This window comes from Felis catus, chromosome A2, assembly GCF_018350175.1.
Source record: "Felis catus isolate Fca126 chromosome A2, F.catus_Fca126_mat1.0, whole genome shotgun sequence".
Taxonomy (NCBI): Eukaryota; Metazoa; Chordata; class Mammalia; order Carnivora; family Felidae; genus Felis; species Felis catus.
Genome location: NC_058369.1, coordinates 113,097,390 through 113,123,056, shown reverse-complemented (window position 1 = coordinate 113,123,056; position 25,667 = coordinate 113,097,390). Strand labels below are relative to the sequence as shown.

The window sequence follows — 25,667 nt, the reverse complement described above, 5'->3', positions numbered from 1 at the left end:
CAAAACACCTCTAGTATTATGGGAGCATAGTGTAGTGGAAAGTTAAAAAAAAAAGCGTTTGTGAGAAAGTTTCTTTTAGTAACACCATAGTCTTCCTTCTGCTTTATAGTATCAACCCACAATATCAACTAAATTCTCAGTAGGTTTGCTTACCACATTTTCCCGTGAATTCTAACCCTTGTCCCTCTAAAATTCATGGGAATAGAGTGGTCAGTTTACTTTGGTCTGAGCCTAAATGAACACTTTAAAGTGCCTTGTTAAAAAAAAAAAAAAAAAACAACATTAAAAATCCTCCTACTCTAGAAGTGCTCTGCCAAGACTAACTCAAAGCCACAAAAGATTAAAGTTTGGTGCCAAACTGGGACCTGTAAGAACTGTGTGATCCTTTAACTCAGCAAAAATTCCATCTTTAACAGAAACTCAGAATATTAAACATAAGAATACAAAGTAATTTTCCAGACTAAGAGCATTTGGGATAAAACCATGGAACTCTACAAAGAAATTCCCCAAGTGAAAGTCTTTCTTTGGAGTAAAATGAAAGGATCATAGCAATCTCTAGAGAAGAGACAAGGTCTTCCACAGGGCAGAAAGCTGACCTTGCCCTAGAGTTATTTTCTGATCTGGGACTCTACATGTTTACTCTGTTTTCTAATAAAGTAAGTACTTATAATGGTGACTAATCATTTGTCCATTAGCTATCTTTTCACATTAGGAACAAATTTATTGTTTTACTCTTTGAGTTGGCAACTGTAATAAGAGCTCCAAACATTAGTGGTGCTTGTAGCATACGTGAGTGGGTGGCTTATACACCAGCTCTGTTTTGAGCATTACCCTGCTATGCACTGTGAAAAGTATTTTATGGAAGCTTCAATAAATATTAGATATTATTACTATTATGCAAATGATCTTATTTAGTCATTGCTTTATTAGCCTTATTTTTACAAGAGGACTTGAAGCTTTGAAGACTTAAATAACATTGTTAACACAACTATTAAAGTGGTGGAACCAAATTTGTCTATTCTAAAACCTAAACTCTTTTTTAAAAAATATTTATTTCGAGAAAGAGAGAGAGTGCAAGCTAGTGAGCAGGGGAGGGGCAGAGAGAGAGAGAATCCCAAGTAGGCTCCACACTGTCAGTGCAGCGCTTGACATGGGGCTTGATCTCACAAACCATGAGATTATGGCCTGGCCAAGATCAAGAGTCAGACACCTAAGCCACCCAGGTGCCCTTAAAACCTTAAGCTCTTAACCAGTGAGCTATAAATTTGAAAGTCATCCTATAAATTTGAAAGTCACCATGAACTCTGACTTTACAGCGGCATTCTGGGGCACACTAATTTCTTGGATTCAAAAGGCAAAAGAAAGTCCTACTCTTTCAGCTGCATAAGGCTCATATTTTGTTTTACTCAGTCTGTGAGCAAACACTCATGACAGCAGTCAGAAGTTGAATCTTACTTATAAATCGGAACATATCCTATACCCTCTATTTCACATACACATTGTGAGAATATAATGGCATAATGTAGGTGAAAGAGCTCTAGAAATCATAATGCAACTTCTTTACAAATGGAAAGCATCACAGGATTGTACTGTCTTCACCCCTACACTTTAAGACTAATATTATTTACTGAACTTTTTATTCTTCACTAGCTATTGAGCTAAATGCATTGTATATATATTTGCTCCTTCAATCCTCACCATAATTCTATGAGGCAGCATTGTAAACCATTTTAAAGATGAGGAAACTGAGATTCAAAGTATTTAGTTTGCCTTAACTTGGATAGTCATTCAGTGACTGATTAGGAGTTTTTATCCATTTATGTATGCATTTGAAGAGGAGGTATTAATGATACATCTATATGGAGATACATGTATATACTTATCTACATATAAAATAAATATTATCAGCCCAACATTTAGAGAGAAGCTGCTACTAGAAGATACCTTACAACCCAAAAGCTGATGGCTGATTGTAGACATGGCTCAACGATGAGTCTTTAGAAGGACGTAATGTAGGCTACTGGTTTCTCTGTGATTATTAAACTATGATTCTTGCAGCACCTGTGTCAGGATGCAGGCTTCTTGATAAAAATGCAGATTCCTGATCCTCTGCTCAGATTATTGAATTGGAGTCTCTGTAGAGTATGAACCATGAATATACATTTTAACAAGATCTACAAGTGATTCAATGCAAATTATAGTTTGAGATCCATTGCATAAAGTAATGAGCACTGTGGTTCTATCCTTGGTTGTTTTATATATAGAACTTTTTTTTTAAGTTTCTCTTCTAAATGGAGGAAAAATAACTTCTCAGGGACAAAGATGCTTTTACTTCAAAATATAAATTTGTTTCATAATATGAATTTATGAAAGATTACATTGGGGCGCCTGGGTGGCTCAGTCGGTTGGGCGGCCAACTTCGGCTCAGGTCATGGTCTCGCAGTCCATGAGTTCGAGCCCCGCGTCAGGCTCTGTGCTGACAGCTCAGAGCCTGGAGCCTGTTTCAGATTCTGTGTCTCCCTCTCTCTGACCCTCCCCCGTTCATGCTTTGTCTCTCTCTGTCTCAAAAATAAATAAACATTAAAAAAAAAATTAAAAAAAAAAAAAAGAAAGATTACATTAATGTAGCTCTGGTGTGTAAAATATCCCAGTCAGACAGCCAGGCACTCATAAATGTATTTCATCCATCAATAGGCCATCAATTCCATTTTCATTTAAACATCAGTTAAAAGGAAAGGTATAATTGACCACAAGATTAATTTCCTCCATGCAAAGAAACAGCAGCTAGTCACACGTGGGGACCACTTGCTTGTTAATAGGTCCTTCTGTAAATAAATTACACAATTAAATCACAGGATCTCTAAGTGAACAATTAGGCAAGTTGATAGAAGCAATACTTTTTCCTTCTGAGTTTTATAAAGGTTTCTGAAATCATTTTTAATTCACAAGAGGGAAAATTACTTTTCCTTAGATGACTCACAGTATTTTATTCATATCAAAAACAGATTATAGAGACTTCTGTATATCATGAATCTAGCTTAATGTACTTCGATTTTACTGAATTTTTCCTAAGGAATATAGAGTGATTCATTCCAAAACAGTCTCAATGGAGTTGAATTTTCCTCTCTCCTGAAGTTTCACCTTAAAAGGAAAACGTATCTCAAGGAAACCTCTGAATATTGTCAAAAAGTATTAGATCAGTAATACATTTACTAATGGAAGCTAATTTGCCAAACAGTTAACGAGATTGGGGGGAGGGGGCTGCAGCTCAAAATGTACCTAGGATTTGTTTTAATCAGGTATGGTGAAACATCCAGATATGGAAATGATTGTCATGAAGAAAGAAATTTATACTCATAGATCCCCAGAAAAATGAGGCATGCCACTCCACTCAGGGGACACAGGGAAGTACCAAAGCTGGCCAGGAGGCAGAGAAATCAGGGGAAACTCTGCACAAGAGACTTCACCGTGGTTTCCATGGGAAAGGTATAGCAAAACAGGATAAGTAGGCTTAGAATTGACTAGTTTGAATAATTTCATCAGATTCTGGGGGTTAGGGGCTGGCTGTCTCTAGTTGTCTGGTATTGGTCTTGGGGTAATTAGGGCAGGGGGATAGTGGCTTGTTCAGCATGTGATAGCCTAATTAAGGAGATGTTTGAAGGTATGGGCTCTGGATTTGTTCACACATGAAAGGAGCACTCCAGGATGAATTCTTTGCTATCTCTAGGAATTAGCTAACACTGGGAGGGGCAGTTCCTTCAGGGTTAGCAAGGCCCCAAGACCTCAAAGCATCAGAAAATACAGAAAATAAAAGAGCATGATCAATACAGCAGAAGTTCTTGTGCTGTTGCTATAAACAGGAAAGTTACTGAATTCAAATGTTAGATATACTTGTAGCATGTGTGGGTGGGTGGTTTCCTACATACCATCTCTATTCTGAGGTCATGTGTTAATGTTCTATTACTTCTCAAAGAGTGAAAGGGCACTTTTTAAAACTTGGCTTTAAATTCTTAACAAACTTAGTATTGTAATAGCATTTTAAATTTAGCAAGAAAAAAAATTAAAATCTCCAGCAGTATTTGGTATCCCGGTCCATCTGTTCTGAAATTCTATGTGTGGCCAAAGAGAAGTACTAATTGGTTTTCTTCCTTGCAGCACCAAACACTTGACTATCCTAATTAAGGAAGGAGGAGACCTGGGAAAACTTGTAAATCTGAGGAACAGCTACATCTCAACAGTAGCCACTATAGGCATTAGCTAAGGCAGGGCATTAGCTAAGATTGCACTGGTCTGTTGACGAAAGGGATACTTTCTCCTACAGAGTTCATTCCTTGTCTGGTCAGAAAGGTAGTTTTCCTTTTACTGTACTGGAACATCTATGACCAATTCTATGTTTCTTGGAAGACTGGATTCTGGTACTACAGAAACTTCTGCAGAAGACTGAAAGACTTCAGCATGAGGAACAGCAGTAGTATGGCGTGAATTATTTTAGCACTGATAGTCTGAACTGGGTTACCTACTTGGCTTATTCTTCAAATTTTGATGTATTAAACAACAAAAACAACAACACAATTTTTCCCGAGGGAAGTATATTAACTAGGACTGTTTAGGTTAAAAGTGATTGAGATGTTACACATCTCTTTCTCTAGCTGAGCAAACTTTCATTATGTTTTCTTATGAGTAAATCAGTACCTGTTCCTCCCTGGTTAAAATCAGTGAACTAAATTTGTATTAGATGGAGATACAAGCAATAAAGCTTAAAACAAAGTTTATTACATAAACAATACAACAGCAATTGCCTCTCCCTGCTAAAGGGGAAGTTATTGACTATAGATTGCAGAATTTTACTGCCAAAAAAGGATCCTAAAGCTCAAGGGTTCCCTGCTTAGTTTTACATCAGAGTATCTCCTGGGGATCTTTGAAAAATACAGAATCTGAAACTCTATCTCAGCTCTACTGAATCAGAATCTTTGGCAATCTTTGGCATAATGCCCAGAAGTGTGTATTCTCTAAAAGCTCTCTGGGTTTCTGAGATGTGTGGCTGGGTTTGGAGTTGACTGATCAGAATTTTACCAGAATGCCTCTTAATACTGGAGCATTAAAAAAAATACAGACATCAGAGCTCCACATGAGACCTATTGGACTAAATGCCTGGGAAAGGATATAACAACATGTATGTATTAACATACACACACATATAATATAATAGTAGTCTTACTTAATCCTGAGCTTAGGCTAGAGAGAATTATTATCTTCAAGTTTTGGATTCAATCTTAGAAGACCACAGTGGTCTGTTTATACTCACAAAAGGGGGTATATTTCATTATTTGTTCAAAATATTTGCTGTGCCTCCCTACTATGCCCTTCTCTGGAGCCCACCCAGAGAAGTACAGAAGAGTACATTTACTGTTTCACTGACATTAGCCTTGATTCTATAACTTGCTTTGACTGAGAAATGTGAGTGCAAGAGGCCTGTGCCTCTTCCAAGAAACTCTGAGCCATCGCAGTCAATTTATTTTTTCCCTCTGCCACCAGACTAGCATGTTGTTAGTGGCTGCTACTTCAGCCTGCATCACTGAATACAAAGACTTGGAACAGAGCTCTAGCCAATCTACAACGATTGCTAATGTGAGTACAAAATAGAGCTTATTTAACTCCCTTAGATTTTGGAACCCTCACCCCCATCCCCTATTCCCTCTTCTGTAACAGATGAAAGAGTGAGAATTAGAACCCAGGTCTCCTGCCTATGCCTTGCTGTTTCTATAGCACTCAAAAGGAGAAGATAACTGCATTTGTCCTAGGTGGGGAGGGGATTATCTGCTCCCATTGCTAGAGCTGAAACTGGGGAGAAGTGTGTTTTTGGTATACTCAAGTAGAATTTAAAATAGAGATCTCAAATTTCTTCCAACTCAGAAATTGTATTGCTCTTTGACATTCCCAATAAAATATCACTGCCCATTGCTGTTACCTGGGCTAGTAATATTTGTGGAGGTATGTAGTTGAATCCTAACTGGCATTAATCTGTGGGGCTGGCTGGGAAATAAACCATGGTATATAACATTCCTTATATGGAAACAAGTTTGCCAAGTTCCAAATAGTAGGCACGAAAGGTGAACTTCTGAAACAAGCTCTTGCTTTTTTATTTCAGGCTTCAGATAAAATAGAGAATACTCAGATGATCTTTTCCAACAAAATATATACATTTTAAAAGGGTGATTGTGATTCACATTCTGCCCACAGGAGGGCCACAGAAGTTAGCACTTCACAATATTTTCTTGCAATAAATTGGTTTACATATTCATTCCTACAGCTTTTTTCTCCCTCCACAAATCCAGATTAACTTTACAATTTATAACTTGAGTTAAAAAATTTCAAGTTTTCTATATAAAAATTTCAGTCTGTTCCAGTTCTTCTAAACCCTTCATTACAATTCAAATTGTGATGTCTACAGATCAGAATTCCTATTTCATTTTCATAGACTTATTTTCCCCAAATGCATTATTTTGAAGTTTTAGTATCTGAAACTAAGAGAGATGATGGAGAAATAATTTTAATCAGAATCAAAGTTAATTACTGACAACTCAAAATTTAAAAGCCAGGATTTTGGTATTTCAAAATATCGAATTGGAAACATGAGGACAATTATTCTTAGTAAAATGTAAATAATCATCATTATTTGACTATCATTTATTGGCTACCTACTCTGGACCAAAATTTTATTGTACATGATTCTAATCCTCCCCAAAGCAGCCTGGCAAGGTATATGTCACTCTCACTGTTTGGGATGAGGAAACTGATTCCCAAGGATGTTAGTCTGTTATAACTACTATGTAACTTTAATGGGAAGAATTGGCATTTGATCCCAAGTCCCTCAGAAGCCAAAGCCCGCAAGCTTTCCTTATACCACATTGCCTTTCTCCCATTTGGCTTTGAAATGAGTTTCTACTCTGGCTATCATATTTATCATCTCAAGTGTCTTCCTCAATTACATATTTTATTTCCAAAATAAATATTTATGCACATAAAATTCTATCCTAACAGGAAGCAGAGAATTAAAAATCACATAATCGCCATGAAAGCTCTGGTGATCTTCCTACGGGAAAGGGAAGTTGTGGTTTGCAAGAAGCACATGCAGGGACCCTTTACAGCAGTTTGTGGGCCGTTGGACCACAGAAGGTTAGGGGAAGGCACTTGGAAGGCAGAGAAAATAATATGTATTTGAGATATCTTTTTAAGCAAGCACAAGTTATGGGAATAATTTGATTTATTAAATAATCTGCAACATTTTCTCTATAAATGTCCAATTACTAAAAAGTCAGAAGCCATGAAACCTTCTAACCACTAGATGTCACTGTTGCTCATGAAATAGAATTGCCCAAAGTAGTTTGAGGAATGCCTCCTGTCATCTTCCCTGAAGTTTACCCTTCATCTAAGAGCTATGAGAGATATAAAAGAGATCAAACATATGGGCCCTGATGCGGAACTTGTGTTTTCCTTGGAAGAAGAGAGAGAGCAAACATATGAATAATTACAGAGTATCACAAAAAATGGCATTCATTTGTGTATACTTACAGATACACATACTGGGTGGAGGTAGTAGGAACTGTAAGATCTCAGTAATAAATGTAAACAGAAGTGGCTGTGGATGGTTCCACAGAAGTGGGACTTGGGTGATGTTCTAAGGGATAAAAGATGGCCTAGGTAAGAAGAGAGCAAGATCATTCCAAAGAGGCATGGTCTGAGCCGAAGCACGGAGGTGGAAATAGAGAGCTGGAATAAAGTGGAAGAGGGGGAGTTGGCTGTGGAGGAGACTGATTGTACAGGACCAGAAACAACCAAGGGGAGCGTTGTAATTTATCCTCCCTCCTGAATTTGCCTCTAAAACTTTCTGAGCAGAAAAGTGATATGAAAAATACTCCATTGGAGGAAGATTAACTGTTTGCATATTGGGGTCGGGTACCAGCTAAGAATCACAATTTATGTCATTCCCTGGTAAATCATTATTTGAGGTTTCCTCACTGTGTAATTACTTTATCCTGGTCCCTTGGTCATTTGTTATGGTTCCCCTCCCGCCAAATCTTGATCCGGGTTTAGGAATAACACTGGTACCTGTTGGTCTTCATCTAGAGCAGAGGCTTCTGCTTCTGGTCTGGTCTTGTCGCCAGAGACTTGCCTTCCTCTGGCTGATTATTTACAAAATCATCTGAATTTGCTCTCAGGGACGTTCAGTCAGGCAGCTCCCTCTGAAAAGCATCAAAGATATGCTTTCACCTCAGGGAGAGCACGTCTCCAGAGGCTCCTCTCTTCCAAATGTCCTAAAACAAGTGGGTGACTGTTTCACGAGGTTTTCTCTTTTGCTGGGAGTCCACATTATAAAGTTCTGAGAGCAAGGAAAACAAGCCTTTCAGATTGTCAGGCTCTTTAATGAGGTGCTCTGCGGAGGGAAGAACGGCAGACACAGGCTGGAGGACGTGGCGTGGCGCTTTTAGAGGGTCAGCCCGCATCGTCGGTCTGGTAGCGGGATTCCACCATCTGGAGGCCATCTGCCTCTCCGCGTCTCACAAGCCTCCCGGCAGCCCCACTGCTGCATCCTGTCCTCAAGTAAATAAGCCCTAAAGGTGCTGGAAGGACCAACACGATGAAGACTCCAAACACGCCGCCGCCCTGTGTGAGCAGAGGGCCAACGACGGGGTCGCAGCCCTGTGGCGGGAGTCTGAGTCCTTCCTGCGGAGGTTTGCGCCCAGTACATCCGGGTCCTCCCGCACGATATCTTCGCTTCCCGTGGCGTTGCTTTCCCGCCACAGCTGAGTGAGCCGTCACAGCCTGGGGAGAAGCTGGGTTCCTGCTGCACGTGGTGTGGAGGACGGAAGCGCCTGGGGGAGGAGTTCACGGTAAGGAGAACGGGGTTGTTAAACGGGGTGGCGGGCAGTGGTAGTATTTGTTTGCCGAGCTATGGCAGCAAACTGTACACGGAACGCAAAAACTCCACTAACCTCTCTTGGTTTCCTCTAGCTGACGATTATGTGATCCTGAATGGAATGAGCCTAAAAATAGGCTTACTTTTCAAATTTTTAAAATGTTTGTTTATTTATTTAAATATAATTTGTTTTCAAGTTAGCTAACATGCATTGTGTATATAGTGTGCTCTTGGATTTGGGAGTAGGTTCCCATGATTCATTGCTTACATGGAACACCCGGTGCTCATCCCAACATGTGCCCTCCTTAATGCCCATCACCTGTTTTCCCTGCCCCTCGCCACCATCAACCCTGTTTGTTTTCTGTATTTAAGACTTTCTTATGGTTTGCCTCCTTCTCTGTTTGAAACTACTTTTTCCCCTTTCCTTCCCCGTTGGTCTTCTGTTAAGTTTCTCAAATACACATATGAGTGAAAACATGATACCTGTTTTTCTTTGACTGACTTATTTCACTCAGCATAATACCCACATTGTTGCAAATGACAGAATGGCAGAATTTCATTTTTTCTCATTGCCAAGTAGTATTCCATTGTATATATAAACCACATCTTCTTTATCGACTCATCAGTTGATGCACATTTGGGTTCTTTCCATAATTTGGCTATTGTTGAAAGTGCTGCTATAAACATTGATGTACATGTGTCCCTATGCATCAGCACTCTTGTATCTTTTGGGTAAATTCCTAGTAGTGCTATTGCTGGGTTGTAGGGTAGTTCTATTTTTAATTTTTTGAGGAAGCTCCACACTGTTTTCCTGAGCGGCTACACCAGTTTGCATTCCCACCAACAGTTCAAAAGTATTCCCCTTTCTCCACAGATGTTCCTCGCCAACATCTCTTGTTTCTTGAGTTGTTAATTTTAGCCATTCTGACAAATGAGAGGTGGTAACTCATTTTGGTTTTGATTTGTATTTCCCTGATGATGAGCAATGACAAGCATCTTTTCATGTGTCTTTTGGCCACCTGGATGTCTTCTTTGGAAAAGTGTCTATTCATGTCTTCTGCCCATTTCTTCACTGGGTTATTTGTTTTTTAGATATTGAGTGTGATAAGTTTTTTTTATAGATTTTGGATACTAGCCCTTTACCCTATATGTCATTTGCTGATATCTTCTCCATTCCGTAGGTTGCCTTTTAGTTTTGTTGTTTATTTCCTTTGCGCTGCAGAAGCTTTTTATCTTGATGAGGTCCAAATTGTTCATTTTTACTTTTATTTCCCTTGCCTTTGGAGACATGTTGAGTACTAAGTTGCTGCAGCTGAGGTCAAACAGGTTGTTGCCTGTTTTCTCCTCTAGGGTTTAGGTCTCTTATTTAGGTCTGTCATCCATTTTGAGTTTATTTTTGTGTATGGTATAAGAAAGTGATCCAGTTTCATTCTTCTGCATGTTGCCGTCCCGTTCTCTCAACACCATTTGCTGAAGAGACTTTTTTCCATTGGATACTCTTTCCTGCTTTGTCAAAGAGGAGTTGGGCATACATTTGTGGGTACTGTTTATTTATTTTTGAGAGAGAGACAGAGTGTGAGCAGGGGAGGGCAGAGAAAGAGAATCCAAAGTAGGCTCCAAGCTCTGAGCTGTCAGCATGCAGCCAGACAGCGGGCTGGAACCCACAAGACATGAGATCATGACCTGAGCTTCTTAACAGACTGAGCCATCCAGGCACCCCTAGAGGCTTAAAACTTGTTAATGGCTTCTTGTTCTCCAACCTCACCTGATTCCACACCTCTAAGCATCCTGTGTGTTGGGCCTTCTGTCCTTTAACTTCCTTGAGTTCACCATGCTCATCCTGTAAGCCCCTTGCTCATTTGTTCTCTCCAGAACTCCCCGTCTATCTCTTTGCCCCTCTCACCCCTGACTGAAGATTAGCTCATACTCATTCCTCAGCATCACCTCAACTGTCACTTCCTTGGAGAGGCCTTCCTGGGCCAGCTTTTTTATAATAAATACTTTTATATGTGCTTTTCCTTTGTAGCATTCTGCGCATCCCCCCCCCCCGCCCCTTCTCAATTACGTCTCTTTTTGTGTGACTATTTGATAAACCTTTGTCCTTTGGTAACAGGGTCCATGTCTGCATTTGCTCACCATTATTTCTGTTGTCATCACTATGAGAAACAATAAAAATCATTGCTTCTCTGTGTCTTTCATGATTGTGTGCGTTGGGCAGGGGGGAGAAGTGAGGTGGTTAAGAAGCTGAAAAGGCAAGTTAAATTTTTCTAGATAAGAGAACTCTAATCCTTTTAGCTTCACTCCACGTTGCCAAAGTAAAGTAACTTTATATTTCATTACTGAGCCACTTGCACTCTGAGACCTGTAGGGCATGGAAATGATAGGGTCTTAAAATCTGACTGTTAAAATTAAATATTATATCCAGTAAGTGAGATAAAGCTAAAAGCATTAAGCCATTCTGAGAACATTTCCACAAACAATAAGACCTTTCCTGAAACTCTGCCAAATCATTAGGGATTCTTGGTTAAGACTTCACAGATTACTGCCTACAGAAGTAGAGGCATCTGTAGCAACGTAGAAAAAATAACTTGAGATGGTCTTTGAATTGCAAGAATGCAATTCAAAACTTTACACAAAAATTTTAGCTAAGTCTTTGTTTTTTTGTTTTGTTTTGTTTTTCAAATTTGTATTTAAATTCTAGTCAGTTAAGATACAGTATGATATTGGTATTGTATAATTCAGTGATAATATAATTCAGGAGTATAATTCAGTGATTCATCCCTTACATACGTAAGTGCTCTCCTTAATACCCATTACCCATCTAGCCCATCCTCAACCTATCTCCCTCCATCAGCCCTGAGTTTGTTCTCTATCTTTAAGACTCTCTTACAATTTTCTTTCTCTTTTTCCTTTTTCTCCCCCTCCCATATGTGCATCTGTTTTGTTTTTTAGATTCCACATATGAGTTAAAGCATATGGTATTTGTCTTTCTCTGACTTATTTTGCTTAGCATAATACAGTCTAGCTCCATCCACATTGTTGCAAATGGCAAGATTTCATACTTTTTGATGGCTGAATGATATCCCACTGTATATATACATATATACATATATACATATACACATACATATACATATACATATACATATACATATACGTATACATACATCTTCTTTATCCATTTTTCAGTCAATGGACATTTTGGCTCTTTCTATAGGTTTGCTATTGTTGACAATGCTGCTGTAAACATGAGGGGGCATGTACCCCTTCAAATCTATATGTTTATATCCTTTGAGTAAATACCTAGTCGTGCAATTGCTAGGTCATAGGGTAGTTCTATTTTTTACTTTTTGAGGAAACTCCATACTGTTTTCCAGAGTGGCTGGACCAGTTTGCATTCCTACCAATAGTGTAGGAGGGTTCCCCTTTCTCTGCATCCATGCCAACACTTATTGTTTCTCATGTTGTTAATTCTAGCCATTCTGACATGCGTGAGGTAATATCTTACTGTGTTTTTGATTTGTATTTTTCTGATGATGAGCGAGCATCTTTTCATGTGCCTGTTGGCCATCAGGATGTTTTCTTTGGAAAAGTGTCTATTCATGTCCTCTGCCCATTTCTTAATTGGATTATTTATTTTTTGTGTGTTGAGTTTGATAAGTTCTTTCTAGTTTGGATACTAACCCTTTATATGTTGTTTATATGTCATTTGCAAATATCCTCTCCCATTCTGTAGGCTGCCTTTTAGGTTTGTTGATTGTTTCCTTCAGTGTACAGAAGACTTTTAACTTGATGAAGACCCAACAGTTCATGTTTGCTTTTGTTTTCTTTACCTCCAGTGACATGTCTAGTGAGAAATTGCAGGGGCCAATGTCAAAGAGGTTGTTGCCTGTGTTCTTGTCTACAATTTTGATGGTTTCCTGTCTCACATTTAAGGTTTTCATCCATTTTGAAATCATTTTTGTATATGGTGTAAGAAAATGGTTTAGTTTTATTCTTCTGCATGTTGCTGTATGGTTTTCCCAAGACCATTTGTTGAGGAGACTGTCTTTTTTCCATTGGATATTCTTTCCTGTTTTGTTGAAGATTAGTTGACCATAGCTGTGGGTTCACTTCTGGGTTTTCTGCTCTGTTCCATTGATCTATATGTCTGTTTTTTGTGCCAGTACTATACTATCTTGATCATGGCAGTTTTGTAATATAGCTTGAAGTCTGGAGTCATGATGCCTCCTGATTTTTTTTTTTTTTCAAGATTGCTTTGGCTATTCCAGGTCTTTTGTGATTCCATACAAATTCAAGGTTGCTTTTTCTAGCTTTGTGAAAAATGCTGGTGGTATTTTGATAGGGATTGCATTAAATGTGTGGATTGCTTTGGGTAGTATGGATATTTTAACAATGTTTGTTCTTCCATGAGCATGGAATGTTTTTCCCTTTTTTTTTTGTTCTCTTCAATTTCTTTCATAAATGTTCTTTAGTTTTCAGAGCATAGATCTTTTGCCTCTTTAGTTAGGTTTATTCCTGGGTATCTTATTATTATTGGAACAATTGCATATGGGATCATTTCCTTGATTTATTTTTATCCTGCTTCATTGTTTATGTATAGAAATACAACAGATTTCAGCATGTTGATTTTATATCTTGAGACTTTGCTGAATTCATGTATTAGTTCTAGCAAATTTTTGGTGGACTCTTTCGCACTTTCTACCTATCATGTCATCTGCAAATAGCGAAAGTTTGACTTCTTCCTTGCCAATTTGGATGCCTTTTATTTCTTTTGGTGTCTCATTGCTGAGGCTAAGACTTTAGTACTATATTAAATAGTAATGTTGAAGGTGGACAGGGCTGCCTATCTTATTCCTGACTGTGGAGAAAACACTCTCAGGTTTTACTCATTGAGGATGGTATTAGCTTAAGGTCTTTCATATATGGCCTTTATGATGTTGAGGTATGTTCTTTCTATCCCTACTTTGTTGAGTTTTTTTTTTTTATCAAGAATGGATGCTGTATTTGTCAAATGCTTTTTCTGCATCTATTGAGAAGATCATATTGTTCTGATCTTTTCTTTTATTAATGTAGTGTATCACATTGATTGATTTGTGGATATTAAACCACCCTTGCAGCCCAGGAAGAAATATCACTTGTTCGTGGTGAGTAATTCTTTTAACGTACTGTTGGGTTCAATTTGCTAGTATTTTGTTAGAAATTTTTGCAACCATGTTCATCAGAAATATTGGCCTGCAATTCTACTTTTAAGTGGGGTCTTAAAAGGTTTTAGAATCAAGGTAATGCTGGCTTTGTAGAAGGAGTTGGGAAGTTTTCTTTACATTTATATTTTTTGGAGCCATTTGGGAAGAATGGGTATTAACTCTTCTTTGAATGTCTGGTAGAATTCCCCTGGGAAGCCATCTGGCCCTGGACTCTTGTTTATTGGGAGATTTTTGATTACTGGCTCAATCTAATTGCTAGAAAAGAAATTTTTTATTTCTTCCTGTTTCAGTTTTGGTAGTTTGTGAAATTCTAGGAATTTTTCCATTTCTTGCAGATCACCTAGTTTGTTGTATAATTTTTCATCATATTGTTTTATATTTGTTCATATTTCTGTGGTGTTGGTTGTGATTTCTCCTCTTCATGATTTTATCATGGGTCCTTTCTCTTTTGTTTTTGATAAGTCTGGCTAGCATTTTATCAATTTTATTAATTTCAAAGAACCAGCTCTTAGTTTAATTGATCTATTCTACTAATTTTTTCTGTTTCTAGATCATTTATTCCTTTTCTCATTTTTATTGTTTCTCTTCTTCTGCTTGTTTTAGGGCTTATCTGCTATTCCTTTTCTGGCTCCTTTAGGTGTAAAGTTAGGTTGTGTTTCTGAGACCTTTCTTGCTTTTTGAGGTAGGTCTGTATTACAGTATACTTCCTTCTTAAGACTGTCATTGCTTCATCCCAAAGGTTTTGCACAGTTGTGCTTTCATTTTCATTTGCTTCTATGTACTTTTTTTTTTTTTACCTCTTTTCTAATTTCCTGGTTAACCCATTCATTCTTTAGTAGAGTATTCTTTAACCTCCATGTATTTTGTGACTTTCCAAATTTTTTCTTGTGGTTGACTTCAAGTTTCATAGTGTTGTGGTCTAAAAATACGCATGGTATGTTTTCTATCTTTTTGTTGAGGGCTGATTTGTGACCCAGTATGTGATCTGTTTTGGCAATGTTCCATGTGTACTCAAAAAGAATGTGTATTCTGCTGCTTTAGGATAAAATGTTCTGAATATATTCATTAAGTCCATTTGGTCCAGTGTGCCACTTAAAGCTATTGATTCCTTGTTGATTTTCTGCTTAGATAATCTATTGCTGTAAGTGGGTTGTTAAATTCCTTCACTATTACTGTATTATTACCAGTGAATTCCTTTATTTTTGTTGTTAATTGATTTATATATTTGGGTTCTTTCAAGTTTGGGGCACAAATATACAACTGTTAGATCTTCTTGATGGATAGACCCCTCAATTTTGATATAATGCCCTTTTTCGTCTGTTGTTACAATCTTTGTTTTGAAATCTAGTTTGTCTGATATAAGTATGGCTACTCCGGCTTTCTCTGACATCCATAAGCATGATGAATGGATCTCCATCCCCTCACTTTAAATGTCAGGTGTCTTTAGGTCTAAAATGGGTCTCTTGTAGGCAGCATATAGGTGGATCTTGTTGTTTTCATTTTTTGGATTTTTTTTTTAATCCATTCTGATATTCTCTGTCTTTTGATTGGGGCATTTAGTCCATTTACATTCAGAGTGATTATTGAAAGATAGGAATTTAGTGCCATTGTGTTACCTGTAGAGTTGTTATATCTGGTGAAGTTCTCTGTTCCCTGCTAGTCTTCGTTGCTTTCATCTTTTTTTCCCCACTCAGAGAGTCCTCTTTAATAATTCTTGCAGGGCTTGTTTAGTGGTCATGAACTCCTTTAGTTTTTGTTTGTCTGGGAAACTCTTTATCTCTCCTTCTATTTTGAATGACAGCCTTGCTGGATTAAATATTCTTGACTGCATATTTTTCCCATTCAGCACGTTGAATACATTCTGCCATTCCCTTTTGGCCTGCCAAATTTCTGGACAGGTTTGTTGCAAAACTGACCTATCTTCCCCTGTAGTTTAAGGACTTTTTTCCCTTGCTGATTTCCAGATTATTTTCTTGCCATGTATTTTGTGAATTTGATTATGATATATCTAGGTGTAGGCCGATTTATGTTGAATTTAATGGGAGTTCTCTTTGCCTCCTGGATTGTGATGTCTAGGTAAGTTTACAGCTGTAATTTGCTCAAATAAAACTTCTGCTCTTTTTGTCTCTCTTCATCTTCTGGACTCCTATGAAATGAATGTTGATACATTTTAAGTTGCTGAGTTCCCTAAGTCTACCTTTGTAATCCAAAAGCTGTCTTTTCCTCCTCTTTTCAGCTTCATTATTTTCCATAATTTTATCTTCTGTGTCACTGATTCATTCCTCTGCTTTGTCCATCCTCACTGTCATGGGATTCATTCAGGTTTGCATCTTGGTTATAGCATTTTTAATTTTGACCTGACTAGATTTTAGTTCTTTTATTTTTTAGTAATGAATTCTCTAGTGTCCTCTATGCTTTTTTGAAAGTGCAGCTAGTATCCTATAATTGTTGTTTTAAATTCTAGTTCAGACATCTTATATCTGTATTGATTAATTCTCTTGTTGTAATTTCTACTTCTTGTTCTTTCTTTTGGGGTAAATTGCTCCACCTTGTCATTTTGTCCAGAAAAAAACAAAACAAAACAAAACAAAAACAAAAAAAAACCAAAATAGATCCTGGGTGTGTTTTGGTCTGCTTGCTAAATGAAGCTAGATCCAAAAAATAACAGTAAAAAAAATACATATATATAAAATTAAAAAATAAAATAATAACATTAAAAAATAAAAATAAAAAGGAAGCTAAATCCTATTTCCCCTAGAGTTGGAGCTTGCAGCACTCTATGATCAGTAGACTTGATATGTGTGAGGGGTTTGTGCTGGTCTTCTGGGGGAATGGCTTGTTGTGCTGATTCTCAGGTGGACTTGCTGTAGTGGAGATGCCCAGGAAGTGGGCAGCGGGGCAGTGGCTTCGTGTAGCTGCTGCATTTTCCACTTGGTGGCACTGTTAAACTCACTGAGGTAGGTCACTACTGGTGGGGGAAGGTTGAAAATCACTTTGCCTTGCTCTCTTGTCTCAGGATTGGAGAGCTGTGTCCACCAGTCCTCAAGAAGCCCTCACAGACCAGCAAACAATCACCCTTCCTGTGTCCTCAGTTTCCTTCAGATCCCCTGCACCCTGTCTGTGTCTGAGTTGTATGCCTGCCAGGCGGCATAGCCCTTCTGTATTTTATCTCTGGCTTGACTGTGTTTCTACACTCTAAACTTTGGAGACCCCTGCAGCAGGGCCCCATGTTGATCTTCTAGGAAAGGGTCTCATTGCACTGTGATGGTGCTGGCTTGTCCCAGAAAACAGTTGTGTGAGCAGCTTGGAGTTTATGGTAAATCATAGCACAAAGGCAGTGTCAAGGTTTGCTGTCCTCAGCTGGTGTCTCTGTTCCTATGCTGGTGAATGGCACAGCTCTGTGGTGCCTGCTGGGTCTTTTGTCCCTGGAGAGGCCATATCGCCTCTACCAAAAGCACTCCAAGCAGGGGAACTGTTTACCCCATGTGACTTAGGGGATTCTCAGACACCTCTGCCTGCTACCAGGCCTCTGCCCTCCCTCCCCAGCAGAGCACCACCAGGTGTGACCCTAGTGACACATGACACTGAGGCGCTGACATCTGAGACTTCAGACTCTGTGCTCTGCTGTTTATAAAAAACTGCGGTATTTAAACCCTCTCCTTTTTCCCAGTCAGTGGTTTTGGGGAAGAGTTTTCCTGTGAATTTCTCCTCGTGTGTTTTCATTCTTTTTTCACGCTTTCTCTCTCAGCGATCATGGCTCCCATCCCTTTGCAATGCCTTTGGCTCTTTTCTCTCCCAAATCAACTCTCCGCAGTTCCTACCTTCCATAAGGTGGTTGTTTTGTTTTTTTCTTTTTTGCTTGTAGACGTGTAGCTTTGCTCTCAGTCCTCAGATCAATTTCTTGGGAGGTAAAAATAATTTAATATTTATCTAGCTGTGTTTGAGGTAGAAAGCAGGGTTGGTGCTTGCCAAGCAAGGTGCCTTACTCCTCTGCCATCTTAACCCCACCTCTAGGTAAGTCTTTGTTGCAGACAGTTCATAAATATATTTTTTGCCACGTGGCCAAGGTAACACAACAAGCATTTTGTGTAGTGATGACAGGATTTCCCTGTGTCCAGTCTACTGTGTGGGTAAGCCATGTTAAAGCCTTGTGAATGACTTAAATTATATTCTTGACATTATGCTGGTAACCGTCTCCTAGTAAGCAATGAGTAAATAAGCTGATGAAGACCTCATGCAGCTAATAGTGTGATTAGATTAGGAAGAGCATGGTTGCAGGAGATGACTATCTGTATTTTTATATATATTTTTATGATTAGAATTGCATTGGATTATATGTTTTATTTTTTAATTTTAATTTTAATTTATTTTTAGAGAAAGGGAGAATGCACATGAATGGGGTAAGGGGCAGATGTGGAGAGAAAATCTTAAGCATCTTAAGCAGGCTCCACACTTAGCATGGAGCCTGACAGGGGGCTTGATCCCACTACCCTGGGATCATGACCTGAGTTGAAATCAAGAGTTGGATGCTAACCAACTGAACCACCCCAGTGCTCCTGGATAGTATGTGTTAAAAAAGATTGCAACCATGTTTCCCATTTCCATATGCTCTTCTAAAACCTTCCCCATTCAAGGGTTGAGGTCTTTACTCCACTCTTTGAAATTGGGTGGCATTTTGTGGTTGTACTGACAAAGAGAATGTGGTAGAAGTAACTCTGCGTGGTTTACAAGGCTAGGTAAAAATATGTGATGTGGCTTTCACTTTTTTTTACTATATCTCAGGATGTTCACCTTTGCAACCCAGTGACCATGTTGTGAGGAATTTGAAGCCATAGGGAGAGGCCAGGAGTAGGTTTATCAGCTCATAGACCCAGCTAAGGTTTCAGCCTATGGCCATTATCAATTCATGTATGCATGAACTTTCAGTTGATTCTAGCCCAGCCTTTGAGCTGTTATGAATGATGCCAGGTAGAGCAGAGATAAGTTGTCCCCACAGAGCCTTGTCTAAAATACAAGTTCATAGGCAAAATAACTACTGGTGTAAGACACTAAATTTTCAGGTGGCTTGTTAAACAGCAGTGGATAGCTAGAAAAATAGTCCTAAACATGGAGCAAACCATTCCATTTCAGCTTGCCTCTGAACCTTTTTTGATGCTATTTCTTGTGAACAAAATACCCTTCCTTTCCTTCCTCTCCTTCCTCTCCCATTCCTTGCACTTGTTTAATCTTCCTGTTTTTTTTTTCTTGAATCAGCTCAGTGTTAATTTATTTAGTGAGTCTTCTGTACTTGGTCAAATACCTCTTCAATGTGTTTAAACCTTAATAACAGTTTTGGTCACAAGGACTTTCAGAATCCATTTAATTGTCTAATGTCTACACTTGTTGGTGCATTCATCTTTGTATTACTCATCCTTGTATCGTTAATCTTTGTACACCCATGGTGTAACAAAGTGCCTGGCTCTACGATCTGCTACCTGTGTGAACTTGGCTGAGTTAATAAATTTACCCAAGACTCCCTTATATTATCTGTGAAAGGAGATAAAAGTTCCAACTCGTAGAATTTTGTGAATTTTGGAGAATAAAGTCATCTAAGCTGCTGGCACTGAGTAAGTACTACATAAATGTAGCTATTACAATTATTAAAATAACCTCAAAATAGGAGAAAACACTCAGCATTCAAGAAAGCATATCCAACAAATAATATTCTGATATACATTAGTGAGAGTTCTTAACCCCACTCTTCTGCTCTTCCACTGAGCAGCTTGGAACCCATTACCTTTCCCCACAATATGATTTTCTTTATACACTGCTCACAGAGGGAGGGTAGGTATACAGCTTAGAAAAGGAATATCAGTTGGACTGATGAATGGATTTCAAAACTTATAAAAGAAACAAAAGTCTTGAATACCAAGTTCTTGAGGCAAAAAAGCTTGGCTTTGGATATCAGAATCCAAACTCCTGCAGGTAATGAGACATGGAGATTATGCCAAAATCAACAGAATGTATGATGATATAAGGGTTAATGAGAGATATCCAAATCCTGCTTTGTATCCTGTCACTCCCACCTCCCAAGCAGAAGGGAATTGGTGCATTCTATTCCAGGTTTCCATGTGTAACTATGGTATTCTGGAAGCCTGTTAGAAGCCCCTTGGTTATCAGGGGGCTGGTTAGCAGACCAGCTTTGGCCTGATGAATAACCTGAGCTACTAGCTCTGAGGACCTCTTCACAGAATCCTTTGTACCCTGTGGGTGAGAGAAAAGATCCAATGAGGGTACATAGTGTTGAAAGAGATCCAGTTAACTTGAAGGAACCTGGCTCAAGACAAGAAAGATATGGAGTATGTGTATATGTGTGTGTGTGTGTGTGTGTGTGTGTGTGTGTGTGTGTGTGTGTGTGGTGGGCACAATGGCTAGAGGCCATTATCATCAGGGCCTACCAACCCATGACAGTAAGCTCCTGTCGAAGAGATTTACAGCTTAGCAGATACCAAACACTGTAGTAGTTACATTTTTTTCCTGGTATGATGTATAAACTCCAAGGTGTGGATGACTAATTTGGATACAACTAATTCATTTAGGCAGAGACTCCTTTTTTTTTTTCAATTAATCCCCCTTTAGAATTCAAGTGAATGGACAGCATGGTGATGTCCAGACTATTGAAGCAGCACCCCACTGCAAACTCAGTGGATTTAGGACAATCTATTGACTATTTCCTGTTGAAAGCCCTTCCAACAGCATGAATCTCATCAATGTGGTTTCCCAGTACACTCAGCCAGCTCTCCCCACCAAGAAGCCAATGCACAGGCTTTTGTGGAGGCCAGCAAAAATATTCCTCTCCTGGAGACGTGCTGCCTTGTCAAGACTTGCAGCTCTCAGCAACATCGAGCTTCTTATCACTATAATCTGGAAAAGCACATGCTGTTCTCAACAATCTTGGCAACAGGCTTTATGAGAAAATTTTGTGGAAGTTGTCTTTTCCAGTTATAGCTAAACCATCAGGGTCAAATTCTATTTTGTACACAAGATCCACTGATGAATACTGTCGCAAAACCTGCAATATCCAGAGATAAAATGTTTTAAATTCTGAATCATGTGCTATTCAGAAGAGAAGCACAACAGGGGAAACAGAAGAGAGGAGCAATTCTAAGAGGGGATATTTATCAGATGGTCTAAGTTATTGTCCTGGTTCCAACAGTTACTAGCTCTAAGGCCCAGAAAGGTATCTTACTTCTTTGTTCTTCAGTTTTCTCTTTTGTGTAATAGACAAAAATACCCACTTACCCTGTGGTATTTGGGGATTAAATGAGAAATGCCTACAAAGCATAGTGCCAGGCATTTTGTGACTTCTCAATGAACATTGACTACTGTTGTCATGTTTATTATTATTTCTGGCATTGATGGTTGACAGGAAATGTTGGTTGCCTACCCTGCATCCGTTTCCTGCTGCCCCATCTTTCTTGTAAACTGAGTATTGATTTTGTGTATTTGTCTAGAAGCTACATACTGTGAAATTTTGACTGAAAACTTGCTCACTAACAATAGATTCCCTTCTATTTCTGGGCACACAGGAGAATGGCACTTCCTCACTTGCTTGAGGGCAGGCACTGCCATGTGACTTGCTGTGGCCAATGAAATAAAAGAGATGATGCTTGTCACTTCAACCATTGGCACTCCAGATAATAAAAGTCCCAAGAGAAGACAATTAATGCAGAAACTTTTGTCAGAATATGATAGGCATGTAGCATGAGTGAAAAATAAAACTTTCCAGCTTCAAACCTTTGAAATGATTATAATTAGCTGTCATCTGTTACCATAACTTTATTTAGCCCATCCTAGCTGGTATAGAGAATAAACTTCACAAAACCTGTTTTACTCTTTGATAGCTATTTTGTACAGTATCCTTTAATTTATTTTTCAGAAATTATGTTTACTACAATCAACTTTTTTTGTACAAATTCCCAGAAATTATTAGTTTATAATTGTTTTGTTCTTATCATAATGCACTCATTTTAGCTTTTGCCATTGTGAGTTTTCTTTTGTGGCTATTTTTTTTTTAACAAGCTCACTTTTCTTTTGTCAAAATTTGCAGATCTAAATTCCAATAAGAAGAGGTAGATATTCTGTAATTTTCTAATCAATAATGAAGGCTTATTAAAAAGGCAGCTACATGGAAAGGACTTTAGGACCAAATTGATAGGTTCCAAACCTGTCTCTGCCATGGCCTCTGTGTCACTTGGGATAAGTTGCTTCTTTGTGCTTCACTGCTCTCATCTATAAAAAAGGGTAATATTAGCATCTAACTCATAGGGTGTTTTATAATATCCTATTATAATTGTATAATTAATTTTCTGATGAGAGTTAATAAATCACTTTTCAAAAACTCTTAGAATGGTGCTAAGCATTTAAAAACTATATATTTTTAAGTGAATAAAATGTACAAGCTTAACTAGTGTCCATTTTATCTTATTTTTTTGTTTATTTGTACAAAATATAATTCGTTTTTGCTCTGTTCTTGTGGCTGTAAATTCTATCAACAAGATGTTAGTTTTTGTTGGTTTTAATCTGTAAAAATTTCACCAAGAATAGAATATCATGTATGAATGTTACTAGTGATATATGTTATAAATTATTTTAAAAGTTATATTTAAATTTTAGCTAAACCATGTGAAAACTGAATCATTCTTCACAAATATTTTAGGATTATTCTATGTCCAAGATTGGTCTATTGTATTACAAGTATAACTTTCTGTATACTTTGAATCACTGTAGTCTGGGTCCTCTGAAGTGAAAAGCAAGTAGCAGAGTAAATATTTCAGGTCACATAGCACTGGAGTTAAAAAGGCAATCTAGAGAGAGTAGAATCAACATTTTCTACTTCCTTTTTTCCCCCCACACAGGGATGAATCTTCTACACATTCATACATTGTTACTCAGTTGTCCAACAGATGGTAATTGAGTGCCAGCTACATACCAGCAATTGTCTAGGCACTGTGTATGTAACAGCAAACAAACAAACAAACAAACAAAGCCCTTTCTTCATGGAGCTTGCATTTGAAACAGGGGTAGAGGGAAATAGACAAAAGCAAAGAAATACATATTTAGGTGATAATAAGTGCTTTGGAGAAAAAGCAGACTAGGGAAGATGGACAATGTCTGAGTATGAAATAGGGAAAGTAAGAGAGCAAGATGAAGTGGTGTATAGAAGAAGAATGCTCTAGGTGGAGGGACAGCTTAAAGACCCTGAGAGGGGGCGACTGCTTGGTTTCTCTGAGGTAGACTAGCGATATGTAGGCCATAGTAAGGCATTGTAGGGACTTTGACTTTTACTTTGTGTGAGATGGGAAGACAATGGATGTTTTCAGGCGGAGGAATGACACTGTCTGAGCTCATGGACCATGGAGCTGGACTGCTTCAGTGGAGGATTGGTTCCCTGACCTGTTAGCTAAGTGGCTTTGGGCAAATTGCTTTTTGTTAGGGTCTGTGCTTTCTTTCCTATAAATTGGGATGATCATGGCACCTGCAATGTGAGATTAGAATAAGGACCAAAACAGTTAATATTTGTAACATGCTCTGAGTGGTTCCTGGTACATACAAAATGCTGTGGAAATGTTTGCTATGTGAATTAAGGTATTTCAAAAAGTATCACTTTGTGGTATGGATTATTTATCATGTATATGCTGTTACATGGAAAGGACTCTGTAAATAACATTCAACTCCAGCATTTTAGGTTTGTGTGTTTATGTATTTATGTATTTATTTATTTATTTATTTATTTATTTATTTATTTGAGAGCCTGTGTGAGAGCAGGTGAGGGATAGAGAGGGAGAGAGGGAATCCCAAACAGGCTCAGCACTGTCAGCACAGAGCCCGATGGGGTCTGGAACTCATGAACTGTGATGTCATGACCTGAGCCTAAATCAAGAGTTGGATGCTTAACCAACTGAACATTCCATGTGCCCCTCAACTCCAGTGTTTTTAAAATACGGATTGTGGTCTGATTCATGAAGTATCAAAGACATATTTAAGAAGGCAGGAAGCACTGTAGAAAGAATGATGAACTTGCAAATGGAAGACATATAGGTCTGGTGTTACTTTTCCACTGAGATTCTGATTCTGACTTATTTGAAGTGATGTAGGTGGGCTGTATTTGGATTGTGTGATTTTCATATTAGAATTTAATTTAGATAATATGAGATTTTTTTCTATAAATGATTTGAAATGGAGCAAAGGGCAGTCAGTATCTTTGCTTTTTCCTTTCTTGGGGAATATTGTGGTAGTGGCATGGAGATGAGGAGTGCCATTGTAACATTCAGATGAATATGCTTAAGTCTGAGATGTCTGGGATGGTGGCCTGCTTTCCCAGGCAGGGCCTTCAGGATACTCTACACATTTACCCCAGAGTTACATATCCTGATTCAGAACCAAAATGCAACATTGGCAAAGGAGATTTCTAGATATATGAACTGGAGGTAAAGTCTCCTAGTTATTCATGGTTTACGCTGGCATGCAAAGGATTCAGAGGGAATGAGGGTATGAGGAATCCTCATGAATCTCATGTTTGTGTGTGCATATGAATGTGTGTTCATGTGTGTATAGCTTGTATTACTATTCTTTTAGACCAGAAGGAATTTAATACTTTCACTTGGAAACGTTAATTTTTTTTCTCTTGATAACGAGCAGTGGATGGCTTGAAAATAAGATCGGTTATAGAATAAAATCAGTTATAGAACAAATGAGCCTACCTTTTCTTTATACATGTCCTCGTAAAAGAAAAGTTGCTGGACATCTCCATAAGTAGCCATTTTAATTTATATTTATCTTTATATTTGTAGTAGTGATTATATAAGCTTCCCTTTGTGTGAAACATAGCTAGATACTCATTTACTTGCAAATCTCAAAAAACATTTTGAACAACCTAATAAAGGTGTAAGTATTTAACGTATTTAAAGAGTCAAATAGGGGCACCTGAGTGGCTCAGTCGGTTCAGTGTCCGACTTCGGCTCAGGTCATGGTCTTGTGGTTCATGGGTTTGAGCCCCCCACATCAGGCTCTGTGCTGACAGCTCAGAGCCTGGAGCCTGCTTCAGATTCTGTGTCTCCCTCTCTCTCTGCCCCTCTCATATTCACACTTTGTCTCTCTCTCAAAACTAAACATTAAAAAAAAATTTAAAGAGTCAAATAATAGTAAGTACTGAAATATCAGCAATTTGTGGAACATGTAAATTAGTGGCAGAAGATTTTATGTACATACATATATACCTATTATTTATATTTGATTCTAAGCATTTCATGTATAACTTCACCAAAATGTATCTACCTTAGAAAGCCTAATTCTTAGAATTTGGGGTTCATTCAACTTTTTGAAAATATGATAAAAGGTAAAGTCTCTATTTCTAAAAATGAACATACCCACCAAATTTTGCATATATTTTTAGTGATCTTCTGAAATGAAGCCATATATCCACAGGATACCCCTCTAGCAACCATAAACAAGTTCCAATTCATTTTTTGGTTTGTATGCATTTTGATGCTATGTTAGCTAAC

At 38.2% G+C, this 25,667-nt stretch overlaps 1 protein-coding gene and 1 long non-coding RNA gene across 6 annotated transcripts in view; one reads left to right on the top strand and one right to left on the bottom strand.

Annotated features, from left to right (window-relative positions):
* The window catches only part of ABCB5 (ATP binding cassette subfamily B member 5), a 138,447-nt gene extending 130,158 nt beyond the window's left edge, over nucleotides 1-8,289 (bottom strand). For 3 of the 4 annotated variants that reach the window (XM_045052460.1, XR_006594262.1, XR_006594263.1), the window contains exons 1-2: nucleotides 8,110-8,289; nucleotides 1,945-2,135 (exon numbers count right to left, since the gene is read on the bottom strand). The gene's annotated coding sequence lies outside the window, so the exon portion shown is untranslated. The remainder of the gene's footprint in view (nucleotides 1-1,944; nucleotides 2,136-8,109) is intronic. The other variant, XM_023250426.2, reaches the window with a different exon arrangement.
* A 451-nt stretch (nucleotides 8,290-8,740) lies between these two features.
* The window catches only part of LOC111559510, a 220,308-nt gene continuing 203,381 nt past the window's right edge, over nucleotides 8,741-25,667 (top strand). The window contains exon 1 of one of the 2 annotated variants that reach the window (XR_006594264.1): nucleotides 8,741-8,891. This is a non-coding gene — a long non-coding RNA (uncharacterized LOC111559510). The remainder of the gene's footprint in view (nucleotides 8,892-25,667) is intronic. The other variant, XR_006594265.1, reaches the window with a different exon arrangement.